This window comes from Arachis hypogaea, chromosome 14 (genome assembly GCF_003086295.3).
Source record: "Arachis hypogaea cultivar Tifrunner chromosome 14, arahy.Tifrunner.gnm2.J5K5, whole genome shotgun sequence".
Lineage (NCBI taxonomy): Eukaryota > Viridiplantae > Streptophyta > Magnoliopsida > Fabales > Fabaceae > Arachis > Arachis hypogaea.
Genome location: NC_092049.1, coordinates 32381260 through 32392333, shown reverse-complemented (window position 1 = coordinate 32392333; position 11074 = coordinate 32381260). Strand labels below are relative to the sequence as shown.

At 33.0% G+C, this 11074-nt stretch overlaps 1 non-coding gene across 1 annotated transcript; it reads left to right on the top strand.

Moving 5' to 3' along the window:
- The first annotated feature begins 547 nt into the window (after positions 1 to 547).
- Positions 548 to 655, top strand: LOC112746284 (small nucleolar RNA R71). The gene has a single exon (XR_003174176.1). It is a non-coding gene; the product is annotated as a small nucleolar RNA R71 (small nucleolar RNA).
- Positions 656 to 11074: the final 10419 nt, after the last annotated feature.

The window sequence follows — 11074 nt, the reverse complement described above, 5'->3', positions numbered from 1 at the left end:
AGTTCTCTGTCTGTTGCTGAGTGGATGATGGAAAAGGTTTATTATTGTTAAACCTGTTTCTTCCACCATTATTAAAGCCTTGTTGAAGCCTTTGATCCTTTCATGAGAGATTTGGATGATTTCTCCATGATGGGTTATAGGTGTTTCCATAAGGTTCACCTAAGTAATTCACCTTTGCTATTGCAGGATTTTCAGGATCATAAGCTTCTTCTGCATAAGAAGCCTCTTGAGTACTGTTGGATGCAGCTTGCATTCCATTCAGACTCTGAGAAATTATATTGACTTGATGAGTCAATACTTTGTTCTGAGCCAATATGGCATTCAGAGTATCAACTTCAAGAACTCCCTTCTTCATAGGCGTCCCATTATTCACAGGATTCCTCTCAGAAGTGTACATAAACTGGTTATTAGCAACCATGTCAATGAGTTCTTGAGCTTCTACAGGCGTTTTCTTTAGATGAATGGATCCACCTGCAGAAGTATCCAATGACATCTTTGATATCTCAGATAAACCATCATAGAAGATATCCAGGATGGTCCATTCTGAAAGCATGTCAGAAGGACACTTTTTGGTCAACTGCTTGTATCTTTCCCAAGCTTCATAGAGGGATTTACCTTCTTTCTGTCTGAAGGTTTGAACATCCACTCTAAGCTTGCTCAGCTTTTGAGGAGGAAAGAACTTGGCTAAGAAAGCCGTGACCAGCTTATCCCAAGAGTTCAGGCTATCTCTGGGTTGAGAGTCCAACCAGATTCTAGCTCTGTCTCTTACAGAAAATGGGAAAAGCATGAGCCTGTAGACTTCAAGATCTACTCCATTAGTCTTAATAGTATCACAGATCTGCAAGAATTCAGTTAAGAACTGAAAAGGATCTTCAGATGGAAGTCCATGAAACTTGCAGTTCTGCTGCATCAGAGAAATTATCTGAGGTTTCAGCTCAAAGTTATTTGCTCCAATGGCAGGAATGGAGATGCTTCTTCCATGTAAATTGGAATTAGGTGCAGTAAAGTCACCAAGCATTCTCCTTGCATTATTATTATTTTCGACTGCCATCTCCTCTTCCTGTTCGAAAATTTCTGAAAGGTTATCTCTGGATTGTTGTATTTTAGCTTCTCTTAGTTTCCTTTTCAGAGTCCTTTCAGGTTCTGGATTTGCTTCAACAAGAATATTCTTGTCTTTGCTCCTGCTCATATAAAAAAGAGAGAACAGAAAAATAATAATAATAATAGTGGTCCTTTTTACCACAGTATAGAGGTCCCAGTGTGAGTAGAAGAAAAGAAGAAGAAGAAATTCGAACACAGATGGAAGAGAGGGTTCGAATTTGGGTGAGATTAAGTGTTAGTAGATGATTAAATAAATAGAATAATATGAGAGAGGGAGAGGATTTTCGAAAATAATTTTTGAAAAAGGGTTAGTAATTTTCGAAAATTAATTTTGAAAAGGGTTAGTAGTTTTTCGAAAATTCAAACAAAAAATAAAATAATTAGTTTATTAAAAAGAATTTTTGAAAAAGAGGGAGATATTTTCGAAAATTAGAGAGAGAGAGAGAGTTAGTTAGATGATTTTGAAAAAGATAAGAAACAAACAAAAAGTTAGTTATTTAGTTGAAACAAATTTGAAAATCAATTTTGAAAAGATAAGAAGTTAGGAAGTTAGAAAAGATATTTTGAAAATCAAATTTTTGAAAAAGATAAGATAAGAAGATATTTTTGAAAAGATATGATTGAAATTAGTTTTGAAAAAGATTTGATTTTTAAAATCACAATTAATGACTTGATTCACAAGTAATCACAAGATATGATTCTAGAACTCAAAGTTTGAATCTTTCTTAACAAGCAAGTAACAAACTTGAAATTTTTGAATCAAAACATTAATTGTTATTGTTATTTTCGAAAATTTGATATAAAAATAAGAAAAAGATTTTTGAAAAATATTTTTATAATTTTCAAAAATAACTAAGAAAAATGAAAAAGATTTGATTTTTGAAAAAGATTTTGAAAAAGATAGGATTTTTAAATTGAAAATTTGATTTGACTCATAAAATAACTAGATTTTTTAAAAATTTTTGAAAAAGTCAAATCTAATTTTTGAATTTATGAGAGAGAAAAAGGAAAAGATATATTTTTTTGATTTTTGAATTTTTTTATAATGAGAGAGAAAAACAACAAAAATGATGCAATGCATGAAAGTTATGGATCAAAATAATGAATGCATGCAAGAATGCTATGAATGTCAAGATGAACACCAAGAACACTATGAAGATCATGATGAACATCAAGAACATATTTTTGAAAAATTTTTAATGCAAAGAAAACATGCAAGACACCAAACTTAGAATTCTTTAATGCTTAGACATAAAGAATTCAGGAATGCATATGAAAAACAAGAAAAGACACAAAACATGCAAATGCAAAGATCAAACAAGAAGACTTACCAAGAACAACTTGAAGATCATGAAGAACACCATGAATGCATGAAATTTTCGAAAAAATGCAAGATGCACATGCAATTGACACCAAACTTATAATATGACACATGACTCAAACAAGAAACACAAAATATTTTTTATTTTTATGATTTTATGATTTTTTTGTATTTTTATTTTATATTTTTTTCGAAAATCATTTGAAAAAGAAAAATAAGGATTCCAAAATTTTTAATATGAATTCCATGAATCTTGCCATGTAGTCTAAAGCTCCAATCAAAGGGTCAGGCATGGCTTAATAGCCAGCCAAGCTTTAGTGTGTAACTCAGACATGACACGTCTAACATGTCCTACAGTCGTAGCTTTACAGCCAGCCAGGCTTCAACATGCTTTATGAAACACTAGAATTCATTCTTAAAAATCCCGAAGAAAAATATATTTTTTTGAAAACATTTTTTTTTAAATTTTTTTCGAAAACAAAGGAAAAATTTTTGAAAGATTTTTGAAAAATTTTTGAAAAGAAAACAAAAAGAAAATTACCTAATCTGAGCAACAAGATGAACCGTCAGTTGTCCAAACTCGAACAATCCCCGGCAACGGCGCCAAAAACTTGGTGCGCAGAAATTGTGATTACACTTTGATTATGTAAAATTCATCACTCTTTCTTTCCCTGGAAATGGTGCCAAAAAAATGATGCCAATACCATGGTTCACAACTTCGCACAACTAACCAGCAAGTGCACTGGGTCGTCCAAGTAATACCTTACGTGAGTAAGGGTCGAATCCCACAGAGATTGTTGGTATGAAGCAAGCTATGGTCACCTTGTAAATCTCAGTCAGGCGGATATAAAATAGTAATGGGGTTTTCGAAAATAATTAATAAGATAGGGATAGAAATACTTATGTAAATCATTGGTGAGAATTTCAAATAAGCGAATAGAGATGCTTTCGTTCCTCTGAACCTCTGCTTTCCTGCTATCTTCATCCAATCAGTTTTACTCCTTTCCATGGCTGGCTTTATGTAATGCATTACCATTGTCAATGGCTACTTTCGGTCTTCTCTCGGGAAAATGATCCAAATGCCCTGTCACGGCACGGCTAATCGTCTGGAGGCATCACCCTTGTCAATGGTTACATCCTATCCTCTCAGTGAAAATGGTAAACGCACCCTGTCACGGCACGGCTATTCATCTGTCGGTTCTCGATCATGCTGGAATAGGATTTACTATCCTTTTGCGTCTGTCACTACGCCCAGCAATCGCGAGTTTGAAGCTCGTCACAGTCATTCAATCATTGAATCCTACTCAGAATACCACAGACAAGGTTTAGACTTTCTGGATTCTCTTGAATGCCGCCATCATTCTAGCTTACACCACGAAGATTCCGATTAAGAGATCTAAGAGATACTCATTCAGTCAAAGGTAGAACGGAAGTGGTTGTCAGGCACGCGTTCATAGGGAATGATGATGATTGTCACGTTCATCACATTCAGGTTGAAGTGCGAATGAATATCTTAGAAGCAAAATAAGATGAATTGAATAGGAAACAGTAGTACTTTGCATTAATCTTTGAGGAATAGCAGAGCTCCACACCTTAATCTATGGAGTGCAGAAACTCTACCGTATGAAAATACATAAGTGAAAGGTCCAGGCATGGCCGAATGGCCAGCCCCTCTGATCTAAGAACTAGGCGTCCAAAGATATCTAATACAATAGTAAAAGGTTCTATTTATAATAAACTAGCTACTAGGGTTTACAGAAGTAAGTAATTGATGCATAAATCCACTTCCGGGGCCCACTTGCTGTGTGCTTGGGCTGAGCTTGAATGTTACACGTGCAGAGGTCATTCTTGGAGTTGAACGCCAGCTTTTGTGCCAATTTGGGCGTTGAACTCCACTTTGCAACTTGTTTCTGGCGCTGGACGCCAGAATTGGGCAGAGAGCTGGCGTTGAACGCCAGTTTGTATCATCTAAACTTGAGCAAAGTATGGACTATTATACATCGCTGGAAAGCCCTGGATGTCTACTTTCTAACGCAATTGAAAGCGCGCCATTTTGAGTTCTGTAGCTCCAGAAAATCTATTTTGAGTGTAGGGAGGTCAGAATCCAACAGCATCAGCAGTCCTTCTTCAACCTCTGAATCTGATTTTTGCTCAAGTCCCTCAATTTCAGCCAGAAAATACCTGAAATCACATAAAAACACACAAACTCATAGTAAAGTCCAGAAATGTGAATTTAATATAAAAACTAATGGAAACATCCCTAAAAGTAACTAGATTCTACTAAAAACATACTAAAAACAATGTCAAAAAGCGTATAAATTATCCGCTCATCAGAAGTCAAGCCATGCAAGAAAGGATCTTAAACCAAGATAGCTCAAACAAGATCCACTAGGCATGAGACATCAAACAAGCTTTCAATTGATTCGAAAGAATACAAAAGTCATAGAAAAAGACAACTCAACCATTAGTAATTTCTCAAGGTTAAATCTTTGACTAAAAACTCTTGTAGAGATAATGAGAGGATAGACGATGCATGAAATTGAAAAAAATCAAGTTGACTGACATAAGAGTGTGATTCACAAGAGAGAAAAAACCAAAATCAATGGTAATGTTCACAAGATGTAAAAGATTAGTTAAAAACAAAGTCAAACATGACATTCATGGAGATGGAAAGCTTAAGAAGGAACGAGTCCGTTCATAAGAAGAAAGCTATGAGTCCAACATTTTCAAAAGAACAACAATGGCATAAACCATGTAGTATGCTAAATCAGACTCAAATCAAAATGAATTAAGTAAAGTTTATCAAACGAAACTCAACCGGGATAAAAGCGAGAAATCCCCTTTCTTTCCAGAATTTTGAAAAATACCCCAAATATAGAATCGAATAAAGATGTCCGTTGGAACCATAGTAATATTACTAGAAAGTCAATTTACTTTTAAAGTAAGTGCAATTCCATAAACCAGTAAAAGTACAAGCAAGGTATTAGAAATAAATGGTTGTTAAACTGTATAAGAAATCTTCAAAGCTTCATATATAGATAAGTAAATATCTAATCAACAGCAACTTTTATAAAAATCTCAAAATTGGCTGTAATCACTATCAAATAAGAGAAAAACTGAATTAACAATTTCTCAAAGAATGGACTCAGAACCCGGAGTTAAAAAGCACAGCGCATTAAGACAAGTTCAAAGCTATATCAAAGAACACCTGAATCAAGAAGAACTCAAACAAAGGAAGATAGACGCAACAAGGATTCCAAACAAACATATGCAATTAAGATCAAAACAACAATGCATATGAATGGAGGGATAGAGTTGAAAAATCAAACTACTTTTCAAAAGGATTAGCAAACAAGAACTTCAAATTAGGATATGAAAGAACAGGTCGACTTGAACAGAAATCAAGACACACAACTGAATAGTCTGGAGAAATAGTTTCCAACGTTCCCAAAACCCGCGGTTTGCTTTACTCAAAACTCGTATATCGCCTATGATAACCCATCAGTGCTCTCATGTACATAATTCACTAGTATTAAGTCGGTCAAACTTAATACCAAGAATTATGCAATGCAAGACTAACGGCATTAATCAATAGACCGTCATGTGCATAAAGCTCTAATTCTCGTCACTCGACAAGACCTAGTACATGACAAACGCTCAGAGTATGCAATTGAAGCATAGTCGGTCCATTCCTCAGGCTCTACAGGAAGGACTGCTCTGATTCCATAATGTAATACCCTAACTACCAAAGCTCACGCTTCCGGCTGCGCGACTCTGATAGCTTGGACATTACGACGACACTTATACTATTTAATACTAAAATATGAGCCTGTTTAAAACTTTAAACCGCAAAACCGCTCCCAAAAATACTTTCGTTCGATAACGTACATTCACATAATACCATACAACTTACAAAAGCTCATAAAGAGTACATCCATATATATACACATATATATATAAATAATATTACAAGCATTAACCAATACAATTTCTATCCCTCTTACAGAATATCTCAAGATAAAGGCGAGGGTACAATAAATAATAATTAAAACAATACGAAGCGTCTCAACAACAACTAATTAAACTCTTCGTAACTTCTGCGCCCATATCCTGAAAAGGAAAAAATGTAGGGGGGGTGAGAACATCATCCTCGAAAGGGTTCTCAGTAGAGGGATTTTAGGAATTACTATAATAGGATATATGAAGATAACCACACCAGTGATTAATAACCGTCTCATGCCTCTTTTCAAAAACAACGGTTTACAATAAAAGTAAAGTCGGAAATATTTTCTGAAAGAGGAACCATTCAATTCTCAAAAACTCAAAAGCCTTTCAAAACGATTTATCTATGCTGAAACAAAATAGCCTTTCATATTTTATTCCAAACCAGAAACACAAAACCGAAATCAACCATCGGTTCATCTCATTCCAACCACGGCCCTAGGCCCAAACAATCCAACCATCAACCAATCACCACAGTCCAACAGAGTCCTAGTAGCAAACACAATTAGGAAGATGCAAGCACAAACAAACAGTTATTGCAAGTAGAATAATTAGCAATTAATTACATAGGCAAACTAAGTATAATATGCACACCCAAACAATGTCACATAGATGCGTATGATGTATGCCTGTTCCTAGTGGCTGATGATATCATCTGTCGGTTATATAGCCAACCCGACACGTCCTGGTAGCTAACCATGGACAGAAACACCCATCGCGGAGCAAGTAGGTTTGAGCTACAACCCCATTGCTACTACCCGCTCAACCCAGACCCAGTGGAATAACCACTACTGCGGCTACTACCTAGGCGGGTATTTAAAAGCTCAACCTGGAGCGAGTGGAATCACCACTTCTACCGCTACTACCCAGGCGTCACAGTCTCTGACCTGGAGCAAGTGGGACGAACCACAACCCTTGCTACTACCCAGGTATCTCAAGCATATATTCATTCAGTCCCAGCCATGGATCAACATCCATCTCAGCCATCCGACTTAAATTCATAATTCATAGTCAGCCATACGGCCCATAACTCATTCGGCAATCAGCCATAAATCAATATCATACACAGCCATTCCAGTTTACGGTTCAATCCAAAATCAGCCAATATTCATAATCATAATTGTAAGGCCCACATCGGTTGGAGAGGGGAACAAAGCATGCCTTATAAGGGTGTGGATACCTATCCCTAACATGACGCGTTTTTGACGAGTGAGTGTGGGGGGCTTTGGCCATCATCCCTATCGTCAAAGGCAAAACCGTGAGGCCTTGCGTGTCAAAGCGGACAATATCGTACTAGCGGGTGGTCTGGGCTGTTACAGATGGTATCAGAGCCAGAACCCGGATCGATGTGCCAGCGAGGGCGCTGGACTCCCTTAGGGGGTGGATTGTAAGGCCCACATCGGTTGGAGAGGGGAACGAAGCATGCCTTATAAGAGTGTGGATACCTCTTCCTAACATGACGCGTTTTGACGACTGAGTGTGGAGGGCTTTGGCTATCATCCCTATCGTCAAAGGCAAAACCGTGAGGCCTTGTGTGCCAAAGCGGACAATATCGTGCTAGCGGGTGGTCTGGGCTGTTACAATAAGCAAATAACTGTTTAGAAATAGGATTATGTAATTGTGAAAATTGTGAGAAAACTGTAAATGTTCTAACAAAAGAACAAATTTCTATCTTAATAAATATAATTGACAAATTAAAAGATGCTCCTCTAAGAGATGAATTTATAAACCAGCAAAACGAACTAATTAAGAAAGAAGAAAAAAGTAAGAATGAAATAAAACCGACAAAAACAAAAGAAATTTATAACCATTTTAAAAATTCACAAGAAAAAGTCTCTCTTAACTCACTAAGAGAAGAAATAAAATTTTTAAAGAAGAAAATTTTAGAATTAAAATAATAAAATATTAGTATAAATTACAGATTACTAAAAATAGAAGGAGAAAATCTAATAAAAATTCAAGAAAAAACTACAAGAAATAATAATATAGAAGGAACCAATAAGATAACAATTCCAGAAATTTATATTAACATGAGTCTAGAAAATTATATAAATATACTAACTCTATTAATAAACAAAAAATAGTACACTAATGTAACCATAATGATAGGAGAAGAAAAATATGATTTTGTAGCTATGGTAGATTCACGTGTTGATATTAGCTGTATACAAGAAGGACTAATACCTACAAAATATTATGAAAAAACTACAGAGAAAGTTTATAAAATCAAAAATGATAGAATAACTATAAACTATAAATTATCTAAAGCAAAAATTTGTAAAAATAAAATATGTTTTTTTATTATATTCTTTTTAGCAAAAAAAATATCGTATCAAGTTATATTAGGAAACCATTTACACTTTTATTATAACCCTTTCTAGTTGATATTGATGGAATAACATATTTACGTATTCCGAACTACCTTGTACATTTTGAATTTATTAGTAAGCCAAAAAAGCAAGAACTCAATGTATTACAAAAAATGTCTACCCAATTAAATACTATAAAAAGAAAAAGAAAATAAATTAATTATTTAAACCAAAAAGTTATACATAAAAGGATAAAAGAACAACTACAAACTTCTGAAATACAAAATAAAATAAAAGAAATTGAAAAAAATAAAAAAATTATATAGTCAAAATCTTAAAATTTTTCTTCACAGAAAATGATATGAGATATCTTTACCATATAAAGATGGATTTAATGAAAAAGATATACCAACAAAAGCAAAATTCATACATATGAACAAAGAATACCTAGAATATTATAAAAAAAATACAAGAATATTTAGATAAAGGACTAATAAGGCCTTCAAAATCACTATGAAACTGTACAAGCTTCTATATGATGAAACCATCTAAAATAAAAAGAGGTGCTCCAAGATTAGTTATCAATTATAAACCTCTTAATCATGTACTAAAATAGATTAGGTGTCCTCTACCGAATAAAAGTGATTTAATTAAAAGATTAAATAAAATAAATATCTTTTTAAAATTTGACCTAAAATCAGGATATTATCAAATTACAGTAAAAGATGAAGATAGATATAAAACAGCTTTTATAATATCCTTTGGTCATTACGAATGGAACGTAATACCTCAAGGATTAAAGAATGCTCCTAGTGAGTTTCAAGAAATAATGAATAATATATTCTATCCTCACATAAATTTTACAATTGTTTATTTAAATGATGTATTAGTATATTCAAAAGGTATAAACCAACACATACAACATTTAAAAAAATTTATAAATATTATAAAAGAACAAGGATTAGTTTTATCAGAAAAGAAAATGAAAATTTTTATAACTAAAGTAAGATTCTTAGGATATGAAATATATCAAGGGACCGTAGTTCCTATTAAAAGAGCAATTGAATTTACTGATAAATTTTTCAATGAAATAACTAATAAAAAATAACTACAAAGATTTTTAGGATGCTTAAATTATGTAGCTGAATTTTTACCAGGAATAATTGTCACATGTGAACCTCTTTATAAAAGATTAAGAAAAAATCCACCTTCATGGACAGATGAAGCGACTTCTATAATAATTAAAAAAAAAGTGCGATAAAAGAAATACCCTATATAAGTATAATAGATCCATTAGCCAAATTAATTGTAGAAACAAATGCATTAGAATTAGGATATGAAGAAATTATTAAACAAATACCTCCTAATAATTCAAAAGAACAAATAGTTAAATATCACTCAGAAATATAAAACCAAGTCCAAAAGAATTATGCAACAGTTAAAAAAGAAATACTAACTATAGTATTATGTGTCACAAAATTTCAAAAAGATGTATTTAATAAGACATTTATAATAAGAATAGATTGTAAAGCAGCTCCTAGCGTTTTAAAAAATTATGTTAAAAATCTGGTTTCAAAACAAATATTCGCAAGATGGCAAGCTATTCTATCATGTTTTGATTTTACAATTGAACATATAAAAGGTGAATTAAATTCACTTCTTGACTTTCTTACTTGAGAATTTTTGCAGGAAAAAAATAAATAAAAAAATAGCTTCCAGTGAAGATCAAATTATGGTCAACCTTTTAACCAAAAACAAGAAAAATAAATACAAATTACTTTCTTACCAGCAAAAATATAATCATTTAGACCTCTGACTATGTCACGGATTATAAGAGTGTCTTCATCATCATCATTATCATATAAAAGCTCTGAAATTATTACAAGCAACAAATTTAACTTACTACAATCATTAGATCTATACAAAACTCAACCATTAAAAGAACAATTCCCATATTATGAAAAATCAAATCCCATTAAAATATTAACCATTGAAAAATACTAGTTCAAAAAAAGATAAAAAAAAAAAAAAAAAAAACTCTATACAAAACTATTTTTCCAAACATTTTCTATTATATTCCTATAAACCCACAAAAAATCTAAAAGTTTTATGAATTCATATTAGTAGACATCAGATCTATTGAACTAACACATTATAAAAATTCTAATACCAAATAACCCATCTATTCAAAAATAAAAATCATTAAAATACTATCACTACAAGAATGGAAATTACTCCCATATAAATCTAAGAGTTTCTCATTAAAGTTTGAACCCCAGAATTATACTTATTATGATTACAAAGAATCATGGAATCACATGTTATACCGCTAGCACCAAGC